The sequence below is a fragment of the Lygodium microphyllum genome, chromosome 18 (genome assembly GCF_053477565.2).
Source record: "Lygodium microphyllum isolate KBCC chromosome 18, Lygodium_microphyllum_v1.1.10, whole genome shotgun sequence".
Taxonomy (NCBI): Eukaryota; Viridiplantae; Streptophyta; class Polypodiopsida; order Schizaeales; family Lygodiaceae; genus Lygodium; species Lygodium microphyllum.
Genome location: NC_141152.1, coordinates 26,877,352 through 26,904,731, shown reverse-complemented (window position 1 = coordinate 26,904,731; position 27,380 = coordinate 26,877,352). Strand labels below are relative to the sequence as shown.

Sequence of the window (27,380 nt, the reverse complement as noted above, 5' to 3'; positions counted from 1 at the left end):
CAGAGTACACCCAATCAATCTTCACACTGATACATTCTCTTACAAGAACATAGTTATCTGAAAAATGTAGCTTTGCATCAACAAGTTTCAGTTTAGAAACTTCAAAACTGTATTCAGCAGCAAACCTCCAAAAGAGTACATGTCAGATTTTTCTGTGAGTTTTCCACTTGAGGCATTCTCAGGGGCCAGATACCCAAATGTTCCCATAACTCTAGTGGTCACATGTGTATTTGTATCTGATGTTGGCTTTGCAAGGCCAAAATCTGAAACTTGTGCCTCAAAACAGTTGTCTAGCAGAATATTAGAATATTTGATGTCTCGGTGGATAACTTGAGGATGACAATCTTCATGCAGGTATGCCAAACCACGAGCAGCACCTCGTGCAATTTTCATGCGTGTTTCCCAGCTCACTGGAGGCCTTCCATTCTTCCCATGTAGATGGCATTCTAGAGTGCCATTTGGGACGTAGTCATACACAAGAAGCCGCTGCTTTGCTTCCAGACAATAGCCTACCAGGGAGACCAAATGCCTATGATGAACTCTGCCGATGATCTCCACTTCGGCCTGGAATTCCTTTTCACCGTGGCTTCTCCTAGTCTTCAGCTGCTTAACAGCTATAAGCTTTCCATCAAGTAGGATTCCTTTATACACACATCCAAATCCTCCTTCACCAATCAAGTTGGCTTCTGAGAATCCCTGTGTGGCTTTTGAAAACTCATTATAAGTAAACAATGGCATGGAATTTCCCAAGCTCGGCGTCTGAGGACTTTGAGGAGAGGCGGTTAAATCTGTAGGTGGCCATGGATGGGGACGCACCAGCTGCTGGATGGGAAGGATGCGTTCTAGCAAACCACCAAAAAAGAAAATCCTAACAACAACAATGTGTTTGTGCTCGTTCCGTTGAGGATCAGGATATCATGATTACAAATGCCAGAGCATTCTCCTGCTTACGTTTTGATGCTTGTATGTGAGCAAGCTTGAGTCGTGCTGTTTGCTTGCTATCTTTTCTCTCAAGCAGTCCACTAGAGCTTCTTATGCTCCTTCGCCTTTCCATCCAAAATCGAAAGTCTTGTCCTTGAGAACATTAACGATGTAATCCACGTTGGTGGTATCCACGTCAAGAAGGAGCTGGCCGATCACATCTCGGATGACCGCCTCCACATTCACCTGATGGGACTGTTGCGTCAATGGAGCTGGAGCCGATCAGCAGGTCCCCCAATTCGATGCACATCCAGGACAACAAACAGCAATGACCTGTTTCTAGTTGTGGATTCGATTCCCCCCCTCTCCACTCGACATTCTGGTCAGGGCGAAGGTTGTTGATGATGAGGAAGAAGGAGTAATGTATGAAGACATTGATTTTTTTTTTGATCAATCAGACCATTGAACATTGGAAAAGAGAAGCTGACATAATCCTCCGACGCCTCTTCCGCTCAAGAGACAGGCACAACTACATGTGGTACCCAAAAATTGTAAGAGCCAAAGATAGGCTATGGTGGTCCGGGGAAACAGGGTGTATCCGAGAATAGAGATTGTAGTCTCCGCGCCTCCGTAAATTTCCAAAATTTTCCATGTTAGATGGGCAGCCCCCCCCCCCTCCCCCGCCCCAATCTCAATATAGCATTGATAAGGCTATTTTGAGAATGCAAAGCTTTTTATCTTTCCCTCCAACTTTCCAAACAGGAAGCCTAACCCACCTCTTACACTTGTTCTAGACACTTGTCTCTTATCTCCCCCAAGATTGTTTTGACAGAGAGAACAAAACCAATCTCCCTCCGGTATGCAGGATAGACCAGCACATTCTATGTGTTATGCTCCTTGGCATCCATCACAAAGAACAAGATCTCCCCCCATCACCACATTCTGCACAAATGTCAACATTATCATTGGGCTTATACCAGCAGCTCTATCCTGTCTCTTCACTAAAAGAGCTACTGCAACCTCATGTAGTGATTGCCCATCTGATAGAAATATACTCAAATACGGATTTCGTCGAGAACCCCAACCAGCATGAGCTTCAAATGATGAACAGCTAACCACTTCATCGCAGCATCCACATCGAATTCCCGAGCCTTCCTTCAATTCCACGATATCCTGCACTTTTCTTGGAATTCATCATTGTAATTGACAACATAATATTACTCTTTCGCATCAGTTTTTCATATTTTTCTGACACACACACAACATGCATACAAACTGAAACACACACAAACACAAACACACAAGTGGAGTATGTACATTGGATTAAAGAAAAATGACTGTTATTTTTACTAAAGGATGAAGAATTATCATTTGAAGAAGAAATTTCAAAGGAAGAAACAAATAGAGTTCAAGTTATGAATGTAAAAACTAAAGAAGATAAGGAGAGCATAATGATCGAAGAAGATGAAGAAAGAAAACTAGAGGAATTAGAAAGATTTATGAAACAACATCAAGTTTTCAAAAAAAAAAAAAAAGAGAGTTGTTGGAGAAAATGTTGACTCTAGACTTGATTGAAGTAGAGAAAAATAATACCAAACATTTATTAATAAATATCTAGATATCTTTGAAACTTCTTACACAGAAATCAAAGGTATGTGAGAGGAAGGGCTAAAAATTGAGCTTAAGGAAGATGCCAAGCCATTTTGTCAAAAACTAAAACCTTTGACTTTAGAAAAAATGTATGTTTTGAAAGAAGAGCTTGAAAAGTTATTGCAAGTAGGATTTATTTATCCTTTTGCACATTCGGAATGGGTAAGTACAATGGTTATAGCACCAAAGAAAACTAGAGGCTCAAGAATTTGTGTAAACTATTAACGTCTAGACAAAATCACAAAGAGAGATCATTATCCACTTCCTTTAATTGATGAAATTCTAGATTCAGTTGCGGGATATGAAAGTTATAGTGTTTGTGATGGCTATTCAAGATACTTTCAATTACCCATTGTTCATGAAGATCAGAGGAAAACAACTCTTATAATACTATGGGAATTTTTTTGTTATAGAGTTCTACCTTTCGGACTCAGTAATGGGCTTTCTTGGTCTCAAGGGAGAGTAAACAAAGTGCTAGCTCCTTTCCTAAGGAAGTTTTTGAGAGAATTCATTGATGATATCTACATACATATAGTACAAGACTTGAACATTATGAAAAACTACACAAAGAGTTTGAAAGAATGGATAGTTATGGTTGTCAATTAAATCCAAAAAAATGCAAGATATCTCAACCAAAAGTGAGACTCCTTGGTCATGTGGTTTCGAAAAATGGAATTGAGCTTGATCCTAAAAAGGTGAAAGCTCTAGTTACTTTAGTATCACATGTGAATACAAGGGAGCTTATGACTTCCATTCACAAGGTAAGATATATATCAAGATTCTTACCTTTGGTGTCTCAGTTGCTCTATCCATTGTAGATGGTAGCCAATAAAGATCCTTTAGAGTGGATAGTAGAAGCTAAGGAAATATTTCAATAAGTTAAGAAAACTATAGGCCATGCATAATCAGTCCAAGCACCTGATTAGGAAAGGGAAACTTTTGTGAGTCCATCAGTAGAAGAAGATGTTATTGGAGCAATCCTTATGCAACAAGGAAAGAATTCTCAATTCATGAGACCTATCTATTTTTCAAGTCGAGTGAAGTTGTAAGTAGAAAGGAAATATATTAAAATTTAATTGGTAATGATAAGTATAATATTTGCTCACAAAAAGTTTAGAAGATATTTACCACCAAAACCCTTTACAATTTGAAAAGCTATACACTGTTGCCACAGTTAGATTAACTCAAGACTTTCAAGGAGAGTTATAAAATGGATTGTTGAACTTGAGGAATTTCTAAATCAATTTCAAGTAGAGGATTCAACTCAAGCTACAATAGTAGATCTTTTGACTTGTAGGGGAAGTTCATTCTTGCTAAAAGGAAAATTTGGAGATAAAGAAGAAGTGAAACTAGAAATTGAAAACTCATTTTTTAGGTACTTTGATGGATCATATCAAAAAGCACATCAAGCATCATTAGGAGGGATTATAGTTTATGATCCACATGGAAATTTGATAAGGAAAGAAACTTTTAGACTTAAGGCAACCATTAACAATGAAGCATAATATGCAACCTTGCAAGTAGGTATCTTACTTTGTCAAAGGATGGGAATTCAAAGATTGAGGATTAGAGGTGATGCTTTACTTTAATAAAGCAAATCCTTGGATTTTGGCAAAACAAGAATCCCAAACTTAAGATAATGTGTAATAGAATCCGAAGAGATTTAAATTACATTGAGGCTTGGAGTTTAAAACACATACCCAAGGAAGAGAATCAAGAAGCTTGTAATATTTCCCAAGAAGCGATCTATCAAGTATTTGCTATGAAAGCAGATTTTCCTTTGTACAGAGGAAGAGAAACCCTTGAATTTGAAGAGGAATTTCTCTTAATTGGGAGAGTATCGTTGAGTGTTCTTAAATAAAGAAGTATGGGTTTTTGAGAAGAATTGGAAGGTATAAGTTAGTGAATGATATTGTTTAAGCCAATGGAGTGGATTTGATTTTGAGAAGAGTACCTTGGAAGGAGGAAATATATCATATTCTTGAAATAAATCATGAGGGAGCATGTGGAGGACATTATTCTTACAAAATAACTCTTCAAAAATTTCTAAGTGAAGGATATATGTGGCCAAGTGTTCATAAAGATGCCAATCACTAGTGTAAATCATGTCATGAATGTCAGAGAATGAGTAAGAAAATATTAAGACAAAAAATAAGGAAAATATTTTTTTCTTTTGAAATTTTTGAAAATAGAGAATAGATGCAATTGGTCTATTATTGCATATGTCAAGAGGAAAGATATACATTTTTACTATAGTTGATTACCTTTCTCATTGGGTGGAAGCTAAAGCAGTTAAAAACATTAGAGCCATTGATGTGGGTAAATTCATATATGAGGACATATGCTACAAGTTTAGGACACCTTTAGAGATTTTTTCTGATCGGGGACCACCTTTCAAAGGAGAGCTCATTGATTATCTTTGTGAGAAAATGAAGTTAAAAAAGAGGTTTCCTTCACTATATTATCCTTAGCGTAATGCTCTAAATGAGGGATCCAATGCTGAGTTAATAAGAATGTAATAAAAAATAACAAAAGACCATCCTCAAACATGGGATATTGAGCTAGCTAGTGCTTTATGGGCTTCTCGCTTAGCCAGGAAAGAGAGTACAGGATTTCCTCCTTTTAAGATGGTTTATGGAAGAGAAGCCTTGTTACCTATAGAAGTGGAAATACTAGCATGAAGGATGTTTGAAAATTTGAGTGAGGGTAATGATAAAAATTATCTCAGAGAGAGATTGGTGCAATTACAAGAAGCACAATTGAACAGACAAGAGGCTTATGATCATTATGAATGGAGTCAAGAAAGAAATCTTCAACAAATTAATGAAAATATCAAAAATAAAAATATAAAAAAAGAGATTTGGTTTTAAGGTATAACAATAAATGTGATTATACTTTCCAAAAGAAATTTCAAATGAAATGGGAAGGACCATTCAAGGTCACTCAAACATATAAAAATGAGACTTATGCATTAGAAGATTTAGATGGAAAGACACATAGACAAAGAATCAATGGATATATATCAAAGAAGTATGTCTCAAGGTTGATGACAATTCAACTGGAAGAGTTGTCAAAACAAAAGCATGTAGAATAAAAGAATGAGGAAACTAAATTGATGATAGATGTAGCATCACTTTATGAAAGTAACTACTACACGTGACTACTTGCAGACTAGGGGGAGGGCTAAATATGTCAAGCGCTTTCCCATAAACTAAAAACCCCCTAGAAAAACTTTAGGTAGGTTGGATCTTTGTAGCTTAATTGTTGTGTGATTGTTTGTCTTATTATTTTGTAGCTAGATTTTTTGTGTTTTTCTAGATCATGAGTTATTTTTGCCTATTTTTTGGGATTTTTTTAGCATGAAAACTTAATAGTCTTGGTAGAGATTGGATTTTTCTAGATAGGTTAGAGTTAGATTCTATTGGTAGCTATTCGATATCTTGAAATAGGTATATTTTCTTCTCAATATTTTTACACATCATAGGGATTGTAGGTTCATGAGCACTTCACATTGCACTTGCCTAATACACAACAGTCCAGGGTCATCTCTCCTGATTTTATCAATTACTTCCATGCCAAGGGTTGGGTTGATGTATGTTTTGCACCATCATTGAGCACTAGTATGGCATGATGCCCACTACAGCTATATGCAGCAAATCCTAGATGCATGCATAGTTGATAGAGCACCTTTCATTGTGCAGCCATAGCTCTTTGTATGCATGAGAATGGGATATTCATCACCAAAATAGGAATTGCTAGTTGAGGGGTGAAGGTGGTTGGGTGAGTTTTCATGGTCGTGTAGGACACCTTCAGTTTTGAGATGGGTTGTCTTACCTAGTCAACATCATGAGGACCACTATTTTCTTGAGAGAATGTGAGATTTTGGGAGGGTGGAGTAGAGTACAACATTCCTTATTTGTTGAGGGATGAGAGATGAGTTTAAGGATTTATAGTAATAAATGAATTGTGTTTGCATCTTGCATAGCACACGAGCACATGTAGATAGGCTAGACACTATATTTCTAGTGCATACATCTTTTAGACTATACCATTGCTTGTATGATTGCTTAGCATCATGGATCCAATTTTGCATTTCTTCTGGAAGTCATATATGATTGAGCACAAAGTTCATTTTCAAAAGCATATTTTTACTAGGACACTTGCATGAAACCAAAACTAGGAAAACAAAAGAAGATTGTCATCAAAAGAGTAATTGTAGGTGCTATGATGGGAACAATAATTGGAGGATATATCAATGTTAAGTTTGGAAGTATAGGAAGGAATTAAGAAGCATCGAAGTGCTTATTGTTACTCGAGGTCAATTTTTTTCGGTGCCAGTATTCCTGGAAAAGAAAGAAGACTTATAGAAGTTTAAAGTATCATTTGTGAGAGTTTTTTTCCCGAAGTCCTTGTTGGGTCTATAGATACAAAGTGAGGACTTGGCTTGAATGGGCATGGACATTGAATGTGTGCAACAGCTTGTTGAGGGTTTGAAGACAAAGATAGATAAAATTGAAGGAAAGCATGATCTTACCAATATAGGAGTTGTCTATTTACTAATTTGTTCAAGGCCTAACATGCTCACCAAAACCCGATATGTTACAGTTGTTTTATGTAATGTATCCTTTTTCTAGGAAGGCTCAATTAGAGTGGTCACCCTCACTCGCCATTGGACTCACTGGTTTTAAGAAACTATAGTATTTCATCAAATCTCTTCAACCAAAGAAGAATTCCAAATCTGCTAATGGAAGTGTATCTCCTGATATAAGGGAGAAAACTTCACATGGAATGATGCACAGGAAAATGAAGTGCTATTAATCCAAGTCAAAGTGTTGCTTGAGGGTTGGAGTTGAAGAGTGCAAGGACTTTAGACCAATCTTTGGGTACACTTCTTCTAGCGATGCTAACTATCATAAAAATATTAATTCCATCTAGCATCTTGTTACAAATATCAATTCCATCTGGCATCTTGTTATAGGTTGGTGGACCTTGTATACGATTGTATATGCTATATAGCTGAAACAATATCATGGTTTTGATTGAGAAAGTGTATGTGCTAGTACAAGTTAAACATAACTCACCCATGGATTTAGTCATAGTTTGGAGAGAAGGAGATAGTGATCAAGCTTAAGAGGGGGGATCAAAACATGGAAGCCAATTGTCATGATGACGTGTTGGCTCAAGTTTGAGCTTGCAGAGAGAGCCGTAAAGAGTTAGACTTTAGATCAGTTCATGTTGAGGGAGAAGACTGTGACCAGAGGATGATGCTCTTGGACCATAGCATTAGAAAGAGGGGGATTTTTGCAATCATCATGATATCAAGAAGCTAGAGGCTCAGATAGTTTGAAGACGGTTTGAGACGGCTACTACTAAGGAATCAGACATAAGAAACTATAGCAAAAGGGATTGAATGCAATGGAAGATAAAGAGCTCCATAGGCCAACCAAAGTGTGGACACAAACTTCTATGAGAGATCGATGCTAGGGAGCTGTCAAGAGGAGGATATCGTGAATTTCTGAATATGGGAGAGGGTGACGGCCTACTTGTTCAAGCTGTATTAAAAGCAAAAGCACCAAGGTTTGGTGCTTTTCATTGAAGAAAAACTAAAGAAAATCTTAAACTTTAAAAAAGCATAACACAAATAAGAGAAGGAGAAAAACCTATAAAGGGGGGAGAGTGAGAAACTAAGGGCCCTTCTCATGAGTTTGTTATTTCTTGCCTCTTATGTGAGAACAGAGGAGGGCCACATATAAGATTTCTAAGTTTGGTTTATGTTTATCAAACTTCCACAAGCCTAATGTTCAAGGCTCAATGTATTACCACAACCCCAAAGAGGTATGAAGATTTTATGCAAAAAAAATTTCAAGCTTGCATTCTTAACATTGTTCAAGGTTGTAGATGCTCCACATTGTGAGTGTTTTTTTTTTTGTGAAATTGAGGCTAAAGAGGCATAGTTGTTCAATTTTGCTGGACCTGTTTTGGTTGTAGATTTTTGAAATTTCTCATTTGGTGTAGTATTTAGACAAATTCAATCAAATAACTAGGACTCCTTATTGTCCCATTGTGAGAGAATTTTCTTCGATCACCACCCATGAAACAACATTAAAGAAAAAGATATAAGCTTTTCAAAAACACATCTTTTATGAGAATGGAAAACTATAAAAGGGAGAGAGAAAGAAACTAAGGGCCCTTCTCTTTGGACTCGTGCCTCAGGGGGTTCACTATATATGGATTCTCTATATAATGTGCATTCATGGCCTATTTATAAATATCCTAATCTGTGAATTTTTCTTGAATAAAACACAACTAATTTCTATTTAATCTGTAAGTAACCCCTTTATATGACACCCTTCTGTATGTAAAAAATGTATAAAAATGGTGTTTTAAAAACCCCTTATTTTGAACTCACGTTATATATACATATATTCATGAGTGACCCCCCCGAGACTCATGCACAAGACTTGGAATGTGAGAAGAGGAGGGTCACATACAAAATTTTTGAAGCTAGGCCTACTCTTTGCAAACATCTTCAATCACAAGACCAAGTTGTTGAAGGTTTCATCACAATAAAACTGGAGGTATGAAGATTTAAGAGGTTTATTTTTTTTAGACTCAAGTCTTTTTGACTTTATTGTTTGAAGATGCTCTACACTGTGTGTGTTTTTTGTGTAATTGAGGCTGCAAGAGGCGTACTTGTTGTATATTTTGGATCGGTTTTGCTCATATTTTGGTTTTCAATTTTCAAAATATCTCACTTGGTATAGTATTTACACAAAGTCAATACCGGCACTCCTTGTCGTCTCATTTTTGGGTTGTGGGAGAGGATTATCTTTGATCACCGCTTGTGAAACAATGTTGTACTTGTTAGATACACTAGAATCGAGGGTCATCTCTTGAATTTTTCAATTATTTCCATACCATGGGTTGGGTTGATGCACTTGTTACACCATCATTGAGCACTAGTACGGCATGATACCTGCTGCAACTATATGTAGTAAATCTTAGATGCACACACACTTGAGAAAGCACCTTCATTATACATGCATAGTTCCATGCACATACAAGAGTTTGGGATTTTCACCACCAAATTAGGAACTCAAAGATGAGCGGGAAAGGTGGTTGGGTGAGTTTGAGAGTTCAAGGTTGTTTTATTTGGTCAACATCATGAAGACCATAATTTTGTTGAGTGATTATGAGACTTTGGGTGGGTGGAGTGGAGTACAACATTTCTTCTTTGCTGCTGATGCGAGGTGAGGTTAAGGATTGTAAAGTAATCAAGGAAATATGTTTGCATCCTCCATAATTCACGAGCACTTGTAGTTAGACTAGGCACTACATTTTCAATGTATCCATCTTTTCATGTATTGCATGGATTGTGTGACTGCATGGCATTGGTTCTGACTTTGCACCTTTTCAAATACTACAACTGACTGAGAATGAGGTTCATCTTCAAAGCATGATTTTTCTGTTGATAGGTCACTTTGCATTATATCAAAAGTAGGTTTGTATGGAAGACAACACTCTTTGAAGACTCAAGGGGGGAAATGGAAATTATCTTTCTTGAAAACCTCATATAGCCCTTGCAAGAAAAAAAGTGATTATGTGGAAGTTCACTCTTATAATTAGTCTTATGGTAGCCTACAATTATTGGGGGCACACCATCTAAGCTTCAAGAAGGGGAGGAACAACCTTCTCATGAAGAGCAGCACCATCGATTGTAATAGACTCTTCTCCTTTTCAATCATGTGTGGAGCTAGAGACTATGTAAGATAGCTAGAAAGTAGTAGATTTAACATACATTGGGAGGGCTATGTCATGAGCTGTCAAGCTTGTGTCTTGATGGGAAATGATGGGAAGGAGGGTAGCATTGTCTTGCCTATCATGAAGAGCCTTCATCAACAAATGAAAGAGTAGGAGATTATCTACAATGCAAGGGGTCAGTTTTGAGTAAGGGGAAAGGGTCATCAAGATTTGATGAGGAGATGCAATTGATTTTGTAGCCACAGTGCTATAGGACTTGAAAGAAAGATGGCAAAGTGGTTTCAGATGTGACCCTTAGTCTAATGAAGAGGTGATGCATTGTAGTAATCAGCTGAATTCAAGGTGGCAAGTACATCTCAAGGCACTAATTAGTAGACCCTCACCATCGTGCAGAGTGCAAATGGAGACACACCATGATAAATTCCATATCCCTTCTTGAGGTCCTCAAGGTTCTGATTCTCCCTGATATCGTGAGCTTTTTCCTCTTAATCTTAGCATAGTACATGCGGTATCCCTACAACTCCCTACCCTACAAGGCATCCAAAGAAGGAAGGCCATGATTAATTCCAAGCTTCAGCTAGTGTAAGGAGACAAGTAGTATATCATCGCAACCAAATTCATCAAAGTATTCATGAACTTTAGTAAGGTGGTTGCTATATCTGGGGATGGCCGCATTGAAAAGAAGTCTACATGGTACTAAAAAATTTAACAATTTCTATTGCAAAACAAGAAAAAACATTAACGCAAAAAATGGAAAAGATTCAAAGTTTTTTACCAAAAGGAAAACAGAAAGGAAAAGCAATAAAGCTTTTTAAAAAGCATATGTTGTGTATGAAGGAGTTAGAAATTGTATAAGCATGGAAGAATAAGTAGGAGGGGGCCCTTCTTTTGTGAATGTTTTCTTTTGAATGGTGAGGAGAGGAGGGTCACTCCCAAGTCTTTTGGAACCAAGTTTGTATTTGTCTAACTTCTACAAGCTTGATGCAAATAGTTCAATGTATCATCACAACCAAAATATGAGCTATGAAGATTTTGTGTGAGTTTTTTCTTAAAAGGTTTTCCTTATTTCCTTTGAGGTGGTCAATCCTATACATTTTATGTGTTGTCATTGTGTGTGTGTGATAATATGAAGTTTCAAAGTTGGATTGTGAATTGGGTGTGCTAGTGTTTTGGCCATAAATTGTCATAGTTTCTCGTTAAGTTTAGTATATAGACAAATCAATTACATTATTGGAACTCCTTGGCATCTCGTTTTTGGGTTGTGTGAGAGGATTGTCTTCACACACCACTCATGAAACATATTCTTTTGGTGCCCCTCCTAAGAAGTGCCAAAATTGACTTTGCTTGAGAATTGTGAATTGTTGTACTTGAGACTATTCTCAAATGGCTAGTTCTTTTTTAGAATTTCATAGTACAACAAGAGAAGATCCTCAGTGATTCCTCAAAAATTTAAAGCTTGGATGCATAATCTAGCACATAACTCACTCGACTTGAAACTCAAAAATTTAAAAATTCAGTTGTTAAATGAAGGTAGAAATTGGTTTGAGGATTATTAAAAAAATCTCAAATTGAGAAATCCTCTTGTTCCTATGGAATATGAAGCTACAAAACAAAACTTTCTTGACTAATTTAAAGAAATCAAAACTTTACAAGACCTTTGGCAAAAAATAGAAAGCTGCTAGAAAAAATAAGTCTAGACTATAGATTGTCTTGCTCTAGAATACACCCGAATTTGGGAACGTTAGAAAATATCATTAGGCCTAGGAGAGAGAGCACATAAAATGTTCAAAATAAAACATTTTGTGGAATTTTTGCTAAGAGAGAGTCTCAATTTCAAATAAGTGATAAATATTTGACCACGTGGCTAAATCTTGATCCATATTTGCAAGTGGGATTTGGAAAGGTACCTTATATAGTATTTAGGGTAAACTTCACCTTTAAGTAAGACAACAAGATTTGACCATGTGGTCAATTAAAAAAGGTATTGGGGGTTCCCAAAGCGCATGAAAATTTTCAAATTCCCTAATATAGTATTGGTGAGAATAAAATTAGAAATTAAGGAACCAAGCACCTTTGAGGAAGCAGTGATGATTGCCATAGAAAAGAAAGAAATTTTAAGAAAATAAAAAAGACAAAACCATATAAAGCAACTAACTTCCAAAACAAAGATCAAAACTGGCAAGGTGATGGACAAAATTTTTAGATTTTAACAAGACATAATACTCAATTAGCTCCAGAGGTTGAGAATCAATTGTATGGGCAAATGCAAAACATGAGGTTAGGAGCTTTGAGAGGTAGGCCTTTAGAAAGAGGTAATGGGGGATTGATGGGACAAACTAATTAGGAAAATATGAGAGGAGGAAGAGGAGGAAATGGAAGAGGATGTTTTATACAACCATTGATTTGTTACTCCTATGGGGAGATAGGTCACATTGAGCACAAATTGTCCATATCCACCAAGAGCACGAGGGGATATGTATCATTTACTTCAATAAATAGAATGATTATGGTATAGAAATTAAAGACCGTGCTTCTTCTCAAACGCTAAAGCCAATGAAAGAAGAGAACTGGAAAAACTGCCATAAATTGTATCCTTGTTGAAAAAAAGGGTAAGGATGATAAAATTGTAGATGTGATGCTAGCAACCAACCAAAAGGAGGAGAATTGTAGAGAGAGATGAACGTGAGACTAGTAAGGCTGGTGAAGAAAAAGGCAGAAATATTAAAAAAAGAGAAAAGGACGAAGGAGAGAGAAAGAAAACCTACAAAACATTATCATGCATTTGATATCCCTTTTAGGAGAAGGGGAAAGTGACTATGGCCTAAGAAAGGATTTAATGGGAAGAAGAGTAGATATAACATTTGCTCAATTGCTGCTAAAGGAGTTTATCCGGGTTGAGAGGACGATGGAAGAAATTAGTAAATCCAAAAGAGAGATAAATAAGAAAAGGAATAGTAAGAATTTTGAGTGTAGAGGAGTTTGGTAAAGAAGAGGTTGAAAATTTTTTACAAGAAGGATTTATTTATCCTATTCAACATTTTGAATGGTAAGCACAATAGTCATAGCACCAAAGAATACTAGAGGTTGGAAAAAAAATTTAAACTATAAACCTCTAAATGAGGTCACAAAGTAAGATCATTATCCACTTTCTTTCATTGATGAAATTTTGGATTCAATTGCAGGATATGAAAGGTATAGTATTCGTGATGAATATTTAGGTTACTTTTAATTACCCATTGCTCCTAAAGTTGAGAGGAAAATAACTTTTATAACACCATGGGGATGTTTTTGTCATAGAGTTCTATCATTTGGACTTAGTAATGGACAGCTTGCTATCAAGGGAGGGTAATCCAGCTCCTTTCTTAGGGAAGTTTGTGAGATATTTCATTGATGATATTTATGTACATAGTACAACACTTGAACATTGTGAAAAGCTAAACAAAGTGTTTCAAAGAATGGACAATTATGGTTGTCAATTAAATCCACAAAAAAATGCAAGATAGCTCAACCAAAAGTGAAACTTCTTGGTCGTGTGGTTTTGGAAAATGGAATTGAGACTGATCCTAAAAAGGTTAAAGCTCTGGTTACTTTAGTATCACCTACAAATACAAAGGAGCTTATGACTTTCATTCATAGGGTAAGATATCTATCAAGATTCATACCTTTGGTGTCTCAGTTGCTCTATCCATTGTTGCAAATGGTAGCCAAGAAAGATCCTTTAGAGTGGATAGTAGAAGCTGAGGAAGTATTTCAATAGGTTAAGGAAACTGTAGGCCATGCATCATCGGTCCAGGTAGCTAATTGAAAAAGGGATTTTTTCGTGAGTCCATCAGTAGGAGAAAATGCTATTGGAGCAATCCTTATGTGACAAGGAAAGAATTCTTGATACATGAGACTTGTCTATTTTGCAAGTAGAAAGAACTTATACTGAAATTAAATTGGTAATGATTAGTGTAATATTTGCTTGCAGAAAGTTTAGGAGGTACCAAAACCCTTTACAATTGTGACAAACTATACATTATTTCCATAGTTAGTAAATAGCTTAAATCTTTCAAGGAGAGTTATAAAAGGGATATTTGAACTTAAGGAATTTCAAATAAAAGAACTCTTTAAAAAAATTAATTAAAGGATATATGTTGCCAAGTGTGCATAAAGATGTCAATCACTAGTGTAAATCATGTCAAGAATGTCAAAGAATAAGTAAGAAAATATTAAAACCAGAAACAAGAAAAAAAGGTCTTACTTATGACATTTTTGAAAAATGGAGAATAGATGCAATTGGTCCATTACTGCATGCATAAAGAGGAAAGATATACATTTTGAATGCAATTGGTCACCTTTTTCATTGAGCAGAATCTAAAGAAATTAAAAACATTAGAGCCATTGATGTGGGTAAATTCTTATATGAGAACATGTGCTGCAAGCTCGAGACACCTTTGGAGATTCTCTTTGATAGGGGACCAGGCTTCAACGGAGAGTTGATTGATTATCTTTGTGAGAAAATGAAGATAATAAAGTGGTTTGCTTCACCATATTATCCATTGTGTAATGGTCTAAATGTGCTATTCAATGGTGGGTATAATAAGAATGTTGTAAAAAATGACAAAAGACGGTCCTTGAACATAGGATATTGAACTACCAAGTGCTTTATGGTCTTACCGTTTATCCAAGAAAGATAGTATAGGATTTTCTCCATTTAAGATGGTTTATGGAAGAGAATCCTTGTTATCTTTAGAAGTAGAAATACAGTCTTTGAGGATGTTTGAAAAATTGAGTGAGGATGAGGAAAAAAATTATTTCACAGAGATATCATTACAGTTACAAGAAGCAAAATTTAATAGATAACATGAAATTACATGCTAGTTAACAATCATCTATATGCTAGGAAACTCATATATATTCTATTCAACACTAATATTAATGAATTAACCTATAAGTTTCTTAGTTGGAGGCATGTATACTAATCCATATTAACCTATATGCTATCTAGTCAATACATGTGTATTTTAGTCAACACTACAATGAATTGTTGCTAGGAATATGTTAAGGAGAGGGTTGAGACATGAGAGAAAGAAGAGCTGAAGAGAGGGAAAAGAGGAGAGAATGAGTGATGAGGAGAGAGAAAGACTACAAATATAGGAAAGAAGAGAAAGAAGCCATGAAAGTTAAGTACAAGCAAGTGAGATGAGAGATAGTAATTGTATTATGGTAAAAAGATATCAAAACTTACATGTCTCACATCTTTTTTACCTATATCAGTGTGATAAAGTATTATTAATAATTCTCTCACTAAAACATGCATTTCCAAGTTCTTACAATCCATCATTGCCCAAAGGTATTATTGGTAATTCTCTCACTAAAACATGTCTTCCCAGCTTCTTACAAAATATGATAGATGTTTAAAAAGTAGCATGCAAGGTATCATAGCAACATACAAACAATGCTATGTATACTAAATTATAGATTGAATCTAAGATATTTGAGCATAATTATTACATTGAAGGCTCATCAAGTAGATGGACCTGGATGTTTGAGGCGAGTTTTCTTTCCTAATCTTTCTCTACATATGACATTCTAATTAGGAGAAATACGGGAATCTGTCTCCCAAAACACGTAAACCATTTGTTTAACTTCTTAGATAATAGTACCGCTCTATGGTTGCTTTCAATATCTTGCAAATGAGAATAAGCCATTTCCATCTCCTCTGTTGGTTTCCACATGGGACCTTGCCCAATACAAGGATTACTTGGAAACTTGTAGAACCCTTGCCACCTTATGAATAGGCATTGTGTAACATGACTTTTCATAGTCATGATAAATCATATAGCCAATCAAACTAAATATTGAAGAGAAATATAGGGAAACTAGAGAAGAAGAGAAATCGATATAATATCTGATCAAGTCTATAGAGTAGGAACAATGAAACATCATAACATGCACTCCAATATGGAGCTCGAACCTCTTGACCGTCCTCGAGCTTATATCATGCACATAATACGGGATCTCAATCTTACTCTCACTCTTAATCACAATCACAATCTCAAATTTTTGAATGAAGATGAAGAATAAAAATTGCCTCAATTAGCTCTTCTATATGAATTTGTGAATTGCATGTCTTCTTAAACAATGTATTTCTCAAGAAAAGCCCATTCCAACTGATATGATATACTAAGTTAGATGTGTATGCATGACTTGTAATCCTACTTTTGATCTTCATTCTCATAATCAAACTCAACAAATTAAGAGAAATAAATCATACATAATAGAAGTAAGGATAGGAACTCCATGTGTCTTTGTAGTCTAAACTATCTTGAAGTAGAATACAACTTGTTTTTGTACTAAATGACAAACAAAGAATAGAAAAATACAATCACACCTTAGTCATCAATATAGATTCGATATATAATTATATGCCTAATAGGGATGATTTTTTTTTAACTTTATGAGTAGAGTAATTTTCAAATATAGTGAAGCATAATAGCTTTTTATCTTATTAAAATATAATTTTTAAATCTATGTAGCTTTATTTAAAATGTTGATTTTTTATTTTAGTAAAAATAAAAAATAAAATATTTCTTAATTAGTTAAAATTTTATTTTTAGAAATATTAAGAGTAAAATTTAATAAGAATATTTAATTATTTATTATAAATTTTTAAATAAAAATATTTTATTACAAGATCCAAGCTTAGATAATTCTCTTTTCGAATCTAGTCAAGATTTTCTTTGAGAATGATGTGATCAATATTTTTTATTCTTTTAAAAGTGAATGGAGTTTTTCTATTAAGAAATTACTTTATTTCATAGGATTAGTTTTTGTATAGAACGCATGCTCTAAAAAATTAAATATAGAAGTAGCATGAGGGAGAAAGGGTGGTATCTAAACTCCTTTGTTGCAACTCATAGGTTTATCTTTTTAATTTTGTGGTGAATTATAACTCACTTTATGAGGATTATTTATTATATGGTGATTCTTATATTATGTTTCATGGAGTATTGAATCTCAAAACTTGTTTGGAGAAAAAGAGTAAGAATCATATATGACCATATTATTTGGACAACTTTGAGCAATATATAGTGTAACTATCATAAGAATATTCAAGTTATATGACACTCAATAGATAACCTCTTACTTCTCTTACTTATGCGGATAAATTTCAACATATTTTCTATATTCATTCTTTTCGAAACTATATGAATTATAAAAGAAAGTAAAATAAATAAAATGCATACACTAGAGTATTTTAAATTCACTAGAGTCGTCATTTTGTGATTCTTAAGAATGAGCTATTTTTTATAAATGCTAGGTATTATGATCAAATACTTTAAGTAAACTAATTACTTCATGAGCTTTATTTTGTAATTAGATAGTATGAAATCTACATTATAAGGTGGTGTATGTAATTATGTATGTTTAAATATTCTTTATCATTTATTTTTTATTTTTTAATTTAAACAAAGTATAATTACATATATTGTAAAAATTAAAGTTATATTATTTATAAATAATGTGATTGTTATTGAGGGTGGACTAAATGAGAGAATATACATGTAACTATGAGAGAGAGAGAGAGAGAGAGAGAGAGAGAGAGAGAGAGAGAGAGAGAGAGAGAGAGAGAGAGAGAGAGAGAGAGAGAGAGAGAGAGAGAGAGAGATGGAAGAAAATTCAATTCTATTTTGTGTTTGCAAATGATATATTTTACAAATATTTATATTCTCTTACTATGAAATATCAAATATATTTTATTCTATAGATATAGATATAATACATATCATGATGGTGATATATAGAGTGTTAGTCTTTTGAATGTGTTGATTCATATTCTATGATATCGTCTTATATATAAATATCATGATGGATATTATAGAAACATTGAAATGGGAAGCTTCAATCTTATTATGCGAGACTTTTTTTGTGATGTTATATTATCGATGGTGATTGAATACTTCTTTTGAGAGATATTAAGATGAAGAGTTTCATTGGAGGGGATATCATATAAGTATCTTGCAAAAGACACAACTTTAAATGAGAATAAAAGAATATGTCTAGCTACCCAGAAGACTCTTTATGAAAACTTTATGAAGATTATATGAGCTATTGAAAATACTCTTTAATATGGATAAATTCTAATAGAGTCTCCAATTTGAAGACTCTACTCTTATGAAGATACATATGAATTTGAATTTGAATACTCATGCAAGTGATGCTCAAGATTTACAACCACATTCATGATACAATACTAAATATAGAGGCAATGCAAAAGATAAGTTTGAAATTTTAGCTTAATAAGTCTAAATTTTATTTGAAAGTAATAAATAATATTTAAAAATAAAATGATTAAAGAGATCAAATGTCATTTATCTTTCCTAATCCATGTTAGATAGCAAAGCTTTGAAGAGGGATCCATGTATGTAAGGATCTTCTCTGTAAAACTATCAAACCTTAAATAGATATTATTATATTTTTGAATTAAAAATATTAAAAATATTGAAATAGTATATATGAGTGGTAGAAAGTTAAAAACATACTTTTTACGATGCTTGACCTAAAATCATCATTTTATCTTACAAAAAGACTAATTTCGTAATTTGGCCCGCGTTCCCTTGTCAAATACACCTGATTCGGTGGATTTGAGTATCCATACATCTATATTCTGAGTTCAAAGGAGAAAATTACAACGAAAACAAGTTGCATACTACTTTAGGACACTTCAAATTACATGGATAAAAGGAGTTTCTACTCCTTACTTATTTTGTTTTTGAGTTATGTATAAGTACTTTCTCTTAAACCATTGAATTTAATTATGAGAAATGAGATAGAAACTAGGATTAAGAGTCATACATACACATCTAACTTGGTATGTCACATAGATTGGAACTTGCTTTTCTTGAGAAATACATTATTTGAGAAGACATGCTGATCTGGGTTTTTTACAAACCGAATTTTTATCACAAAATTTGGCCAAAACCCCTATCAAGAGCCTTACCATATCACTTTGGGTTTACTCTTCAAGCACTAGGTATGCTACATTGCTTCTCGATTATGATAACTCTAGCAAATGGGGGGAACAAGTTCTTAGGAGGGATGCCAATGTTAAGGGTAAAAGGGATGGTCATTTTAGTGAAGATGGAAATGGATTACATCTAGGAGTTGAGTGAGTGCATAGATTTTTCAAAGGACTAGCCTCCAACTACACATGGGTTCCGCCTGCATCACTAAGATTTGGAATCTATCACCATCATTAGAGGACACCTCACCCTAATACACAAGTCAATATCCACATCATGGTGTCATTTGGATCTTACACAAAAGCTTACAAGCATGGGCCCCTTCTGTCACATGCTTATATGTATTTATATATATGGTGGACTAAAGTCAAAGCAGCTTTTGAAAGCCATTTTTTATAGTCTCAATAACTCCCAATGAAACACGAATTTCAAGAAAATCCCCACGATACCCAATCATTTTCGACCTGGTCTACAAAGTTGCAAAAGAAACTTTTTTTAGATTCTTCATCGATTTGAAGTTACGAAGGCGCAGACTGCTGGCTACATGCAATTTTCTTCTCTCTTTCACCACATTAACTTTCCATTCTATCCTTCTTGTAAATATATAATGATATGCTTTGGGAACCCACCTCTTGTAATCTAGCTCCCTTTCTCTATTTTGTCTACCACCACCCTTGGCTTCTTGCATGATGACCAAGGTGGGGACTTGTCCCATCCACTATTCTCCATATTTTTAAAGATGCCATACATCATCTAGGGTTATGTTAATCAAGAAGATTAGCTTATTAATCTCTCATGGAGGCTATATAAGGAGCCCGTCGAGATGTAAAGAATGACAAGGACAATAGAAAGGAGAATGACAAGCACATGAGAGCACTCTAGAATACCCTCATGCTAGTCCATCTCTTTGAGGTAAGCTATGAGTGAGTTCTTTTATTATGTAGCATAATGGCAAGCTTCCTCTACCTCTTCTCCTAATGGCAAGTTCCCTCTACGCCTTCTCCTCTTGTATCCCTCTCTTCTCACCTTCTCATTCCATGAATACATAGTGGCAAAATTTCTTTACCTCTTCTCCTCTTCTCTCCCTCTCCTCTCATCTCTCTCTCTCTCATGTTCTAATATGGTATCTAGTACATATATTCTCTCTTATGAAGTTGTGTCTTGGTTCTTTTGATTCTCTTTTAGAAAAGGGATGTCCTAGTCCATCCTCCCTTTGGCTAGGTGGTGCTCCTCTTTAGTTCTCTTAGTGAGGATTGGAGGTTGGATGGGTAAGAGGCAACCCATTCATCATTTTTGCCCTCATTTTTTGTGCCCCCACTGAGGAGTTCTCAAGCTATGCTCTACAATTTCTATGAAGGAAGAAACATCTAAGGAGTTGTCCTCTTCTTCAACGAGTGTTTGTCAAGGAATCACTAAGAAGGAATCTTCATCAAACCCTATTCAAGGAATTCATTGCTCAAGAGTACCACTATGGTCTCCAAAAGAAGCTCGAGAGAAGAAGAATCTTTATCAACAAACGACACGTATGCAGGTAAAGCAAGTTAATTACACACACCCTTCTTTGCTTCAAGAGAAATCTTGCTCTCATCAAGTCTCTAGGTCGAGGCATTGTGTGTGCTTTGGTATCTAGTGTAAAGACACTCCCAAATGAGCCTCGTCTTCAAGTGGTGAATGCACTTTCAAATTTGGGGATTAACAAGTTTTTGGAGGGGGAGTTACACATCAATGGGGTGTGGTATTGGCGAGAGGCTACATATGGTGATGTGCTTCAACAACTACTAGCAAGAAGACTCAAAGTAATTGAGAAGGTAGCTATCGAAGCCTATGAACTTTATAAGGCTGATGATGGTCACACCAAAGCTACGCTAATCAGTGGTGAGCAAATCCTTTGCATCTCTCGAATGGTGGGATCTAAGAGGCCAGAGCTTCAGCAACACGCTTCATGAAAGTTTGTAGTGAAAATTTGTAGTTAATGCATAAATGACTACTCCTACTTTCTACAACTTTTAATTGGCTCAAAACATTCGGGTGGATGTTTGCATTAGTAGAAAGATGCATTTTCAGCAAAGGTTGGTCTTCTATTTTGGAGCTGAGAGGTTGAGAGAGATCTTGTTGTTCCCTGATCCCATAATACTCCCTATTTTGGATTATAACATCTCCTTTAATGTGCACATATTCATTCTACTCTAAGTGTATCCCATGAACCATAGAGATTTGTATGGACCTATCCGTTCACTTGCTAGACAAACTGTGCATATAATCGTTAGCACAAAGCTCAAGTTTTAAAATATTATAAGGGTCTTATTAGGCCCTCGTCGTCTTGCTGAGATTAATGCATCTGTGAATCCATTTATTCTACCCTTAATAAGATATGACTTGGGCCTAGATGTGTTCATATTTATTTTGTATTGAGCTAGATCAACATCTTCCTATCATGGGTTTTCCAAGCTTTTTTGGCCACAAAGGGGAGAAAGCTCTAGAATTTTTGGATGACTTAGAAATGGCCTTTCTAGTCACAGGCCGGGACGATGAAGCAACCAAAGTACGGGCATTCTTTTTAGTTCTAAAGGGTGATGCTCGAGTGTGGTATCAAGCTCTCCCAAAGGCTACAAGGGGTAATTGGGAGGATCTTAAGACGGCATTCATGCACAAGTACCAAGATACAGAGCCACATAAAGATATTTGGAGATAGCTCTTAGATCTTTGTCAAACCTTACCAGGGGAGTACCAAGCATATGAAGGCATGTTTATAAAATTGTGGGATAAATGGACAGCCTTCTTAGCCGAGGGAGAAAGAGTACCTGATTGCCTTAAGAAAGATTTTTTTCTAGCCAGACTCCATCCTCTACTAAGGGAGAAGGTCAAAGGAAAGTTTCCCACATCCTATGAAGAATCAGTCACTTATGCCAAGGAGAAAGACAGAAAATTGAAGTATCAAGCCCAATTGAAGGGGGGCGTTGAGCCCATGCAGGTTTTACCAACTATGCCAATGCCTAGAGAAATAGCAGAGGCCCCACCCGAACCAGAGATACCATAGCAAGAGCTCCTATAACGCATTACTAATCAATTTGAAAGACTTTTATTGAATTTAGTACAAGGAGTACGGCCCCCTCCCCTCACAAATGAAGGCAATCAAGGTCCAAGGAGACAAGAAAGAGAGTATGTTTGCTATAATTGTAGGGAGACTGGCCATGGTATGTACTTTTTCCCTCATCCCAGGCACTTGCTAGGAAATGGATTCCAACCAAGAAGGAGGGGACAAAAAGTGACACCACCTAGGGAGAGGCTTGTTCCACCAAATCTAGGGCTCCACCGCCGGTTCAAGTTCTCTAGCATCCTCGACCACTTGTAGAGGTGCCACCCTTGCCTGTCCAGCCTCGCCAGAGAATCGTGATATCAGGATGAGAGTGATGTCAAAGGGAAGGCCAAAGTAGCAAAGGTTGAAGCAATGCCGGTGAAGAAAGCCCGTAGAATTGAGAGGATGAGGAGGCAGAGTCTTCAAAGGCTGCAAAGACACGCAGTAGTAAAAAGAGGAGGGCTCGCTCACGCCAACACATTGAGCCAGATGATTTTTCCCTGGGTAAAGGTACTAGAGCTTATGATTTTCTTGCTGATGTGAGAGATCAAGGACCAAAAGGTTCATGGCCACAATTACTACATCTATCTCCAACAGTGCGGCGAAAATGGTCAAAGATGGTAACCATTAGACCCATGAAGAATAGACATGTGAATGCAATCTAGGCTAGAAAGACGAAAGATATTGTGCCTCTAGTGGAAGCCAAAATCAATGGGCAGAGAGTATCAAAGACATATGTGGAAGGAGGTGCAGAGATTTGTGTCATGACGGAAAAGTTGATGCATCGTTTGGGATTAGAGGTAAATGAAACTACTGAATTTGGGGTCAAAATGGCTAACAATGTAGTAGTAAATTGTTTGGGAGTTATAAAGAAAGTCAAGGTAAAGGTGTGTGGAGTGCAATTGGAGCTTGACATGTATGTGATGCCAGTGAAGGGGGAAGGCTATCCACTCATTCTCGGGCGACCATGGCTAATGGGAATGAAAGCCAGACAAGATTGGGATACAGGGGCTTTAGAGGTAAGGCCACAGAAGGGGTTGTAGGAAAAATAGAAGAGCACTATCTACAACATGAAGGAGGGCCGACAAGAGGATCTTGTGTTAAAGACCACCGCTGATGAATGGAGTTTAATATTTTCACCTCAAAATATTGAAGGCCCGTAATCCACGCCAAAAAGAAAACTAAAATAATCCCCTGCATTGATAAATGTGGTGGTTAAGTGATTACCCCGCGTACATTGATAAATTCTAGCTCTGTGACATGCATAAGAGGCCGTGGCTTGAAGACCGCAAGCCCGAATGAGAACACATCTTCTAGAGGGAAAAAGGGATAATGCTAGGGGGAGAGGGAGTGTGAGAGGAGTGATGAGAAGTAGGAGAGCACGGGGGAAGGAGGAAGCATGCAATAGCCACGTGTATGGCTATCCCCTCCCCCCCTCTAACTATATGAACCTCCCCCTTAGGCTTGAGAAGAGGGAAGAGGAGGGAGCCGTGCTGCTGCTGAAGGGAGGAGAGAAGATTGTGATCGTGCTGCCCGCCTGTGGAACCAGGCCACCGCCATCCTCCTCCACGCTGCCTGCCACCGCCACGCTGGCCCACTGCCGCCTCATCTCCATCACCATCACCTTCATAATCATCATCCTCAGCTCCTTTGTCGTCATCTTCCCCCTTCCCAATCATTTCCTCCTCCCACGTCATCCCTGTACCTCAAAATCTTAGAAGCTTCTAAATAAAGGCTTCCATAAGCCTTGTACACACGGCCTTTCTTGGGTTTTTCATAAACCACATCTTGTAAAGGAAATTCCTGCACAAGGGGGAGAGTAGGCAGTTTTTGAGGCTGATTTGCCAAGCCTGGAGGAAGTTCAGAGATCGGATAAAGGCAAGGACAAGTTTATAGAGTCAAGGATCCACGTCAACGATGGCCCCCAAACAAAGGATGCGAGGCGCACATGCGGGAGCCTCCAACCCAAGTTCACGCGTGGACAACGCTACGAGTCCTCATGCCCAGGTTCCAATTGTATTCTCGCATGAAAGGGATGCGTTAAGCATGACGGGTTTTAGGAAAAGTTTAAATGCATTTATTCATTTGTTTATGAAGTTAGTGCATGTCGTGCATTTGAAAATGCTTGCACTTCTAAACGCATATTGCATAAAAGGTGGACTTCTCTAAATGCATCCTTGATTTCCTCGCGAAAAATAACAACGCATAATGCATTTAGATAATAATCTCCTAGTGGTGATTTGTATGAGTTAATCATTGACATCCATTAGATGTTGTCCAAGTAGTTGCATTGCATGAAAGGGATTTACAGACCTTGGAAATTGCATGTGGTGAAAATTACATCCTAGGTTGGGCTAGGTGTCGAAGGACGAATTAAATCAATAATGGTCTCATGGTATTCGTTCATGCATGGAGTCTTTCCATCAAAGATTGCATTTAGGAAAGAATGCATTTCATATTAAAGCTTGAATTCAATGCATTAAGCGAAGGGTTATGAGCATAGTTCTTGTTGAAATTCCACATAGGTTTTATATGAGTTAGCCGTAAATTGTCTATCATTATAGATTAGGCAAGGAAAAGAAATGGTCAAATGTACATTTTATAGTTGCATAGAAGGGAAAAGTCTATGAATCGCATTTTGCATGGAATGCTATATCTTGCAATTATTGACATCCTTTAGGAAAATTATTGTCGCAAGACAATTACATCAATTAGGTAAATCGCTTGTAATGATATAACTCAAATGACAATTACCTCAATACGCTAAGTAGAGCTAAGCCGTGACAAAATTATGCCTAGTATTGCACTAAGGAAACCAACTTAATATTTCCAATCCCAAAGATCCTACCCACATTCACGGAATGTTACGGTTAGCTAAATTCCTATGCAAGAATGATCTAGGGTTTTACCCTAAGGATCAATTGACCAAATACTAGACTTCCGATTGAATTTAGAAACCCTAGGGCCAAACGTTGTCGGCCTAGTAGGATTAGGGTTGGGTTGGGTCAAGAGGACATCCCAAACCCTACACCTTGACCAAAGGTATTCCTGACCAAGGAATACCATGCGATGGGAGAAATGATCCTGCAAGTTAGGTGCAACACTTGTCTCGTGCAACAAGTTGCAATGTTGCATGATTTTGTGACTAAACCACAAAATAGTATTGCCACTCCCTAAAACAAGGTTGGCAGGTTCTAGGTACAAGTTTAATTTGCAAGAGGACGAGTAGTCTTCCTGCTTCATCACCCTTTCTTGGGCTGATTGCCAAGTTAGGGGGATTTATGAATTGCCTAGCAAGCAATTGACCAATCAAGTTAGGGCGATGAGGTTGCCCACGAATTATTGACCCTAATGTACTGAAACCTAAGGTGTTTTTTAATTTGGGTTAATAGGGTATAAACCCTAACCCAAGGAGAGAGGGTAAACAAACAACAAAACCCTTGGGAATCTTGCCAAGTCGCAATTGATCCCAGACCGAATGCTAGATGCATTCGGAGAGAAGGATTCACACTTTAGCAGTTGGCCAAATAAACGACCACTATATTGATTGTGTTTGTACAGTTAGGAGCACTGTTTGTACTTCTTTGCTCAAGGAATTAAAGCTTGAAAAATAATTAATGCTTTAGGTTGAAGGTCTGGAGGGAGAGGCACCTCAGTTACCCTCGACTGTCTGCCTGACCCTATCCAAGGGGGTTGTTAGCTGTCCCCATTGGCCGGGAAGTTTTCTCAAAGGAAATTGACAGCAAGAAATGATGACCTAGAATCTACAGTACTAGAGTTCCGATTTATGTTGTTTTAGGGGAACGGAATGGGACTATGCCTTATGGACAGAGAGGTCGAGCTTTGCATCCCTCTCGTTTCCCATTCTCCTTGAACCAACTGCAGTATGAATCCGCTTTGACCCTGACGTTTTTGCATAAAATAGTTCACCTGGGGTTCGATGCTAGCTATCATTCTAGGAATTTGACCACTAGGAAAACCCTGATTTCAGGTCGTCCTAAGTGGGAATGGCTGGAATGCTTCCGCTTCATGGCTGACTCGGAAAGACCTAGATCGCAAACCCTGAGACATTCCGTGGGAGTGTCGGGTGGCACTTTCTGGACTCTCTTTCTGATGGGCTACTAAGACGCGTTCTACAAGTGAATAGGTGGGCACATTACAGTTGGTATCAGAGCAAACCAAGGAGGAACTAATATTTACAAGAAAACTTAATGAGGAGAAGTAGATCAAATGTTGTTGTTAAGAAATTTTCTTACTTACTTATCAATGCTGACTTGCAGAGTCGCGAAGCATGGAACAATTCTTGGTGTTCCAGGTTATGTTTATGACTGCGATGCGAGCTTCGAATTATCGTCGGAGACTCGATATGATGAATATCCTTGACCGCATCTAAAATCCTTCACCCTTGTACATGGAACAGAGATGGATGGGTGATTCAGGAATTTATTACATAGCTACCCATCGACTTGCGTGCCTTCGAACCAACTTGAAAAGAATCAAGTGGATGGAGGACCTAAAGATCATGAAGCTGTTCATCTTTGTTGAGGCTCACGCAAATGAAACCCTACATGTTGGCAGTGGAAAGGTCAAGCAAAACACGTATCTGTACGAGAAAGTGACTCGAATAATCCTGCCGACAGAATCAAGGTGTTGGTGTTGAGATTCAGAGAGGCAGAGACAAAGTGAGGAGCAAGCATGCTCTCATCTTCTTCATTCATTCATTCTATCATAACCACACACAAAGAGTAAGTGTATACAATAGTACTAAGGTCCATAGGACCATTCACACTGGGTCTAAGACCAACGACTTATTTAATGTCCCACACTTGCTGATACAGCTGGACAAGACTAATGTCGGTCACACATACTATGAGGATGATATTCTAACACTCCCCCTCAAGCTCAAATCATCTGATGAACTCCAAGTAGTTGTCTAAAACTACTAAACTTATCTTTATCCAAAG

At 36.8% G+C, this 27,380-nt stretch overlaps 1 pseudogene; it reads right to left on the bottom strand.

Moving 5' to 3' along the window:
• Window positions 1–87: 87 nt before the first annotated feature.
• On the bottom strand, window positions 88–24,113 carry LOC148020698 (proline-rich receptor-like protein kinase PERK1 pseudogene; annotated as a pseudogene).
• Window positions 24,114–27,380: the final 3,267 nt, after the last annotated feature.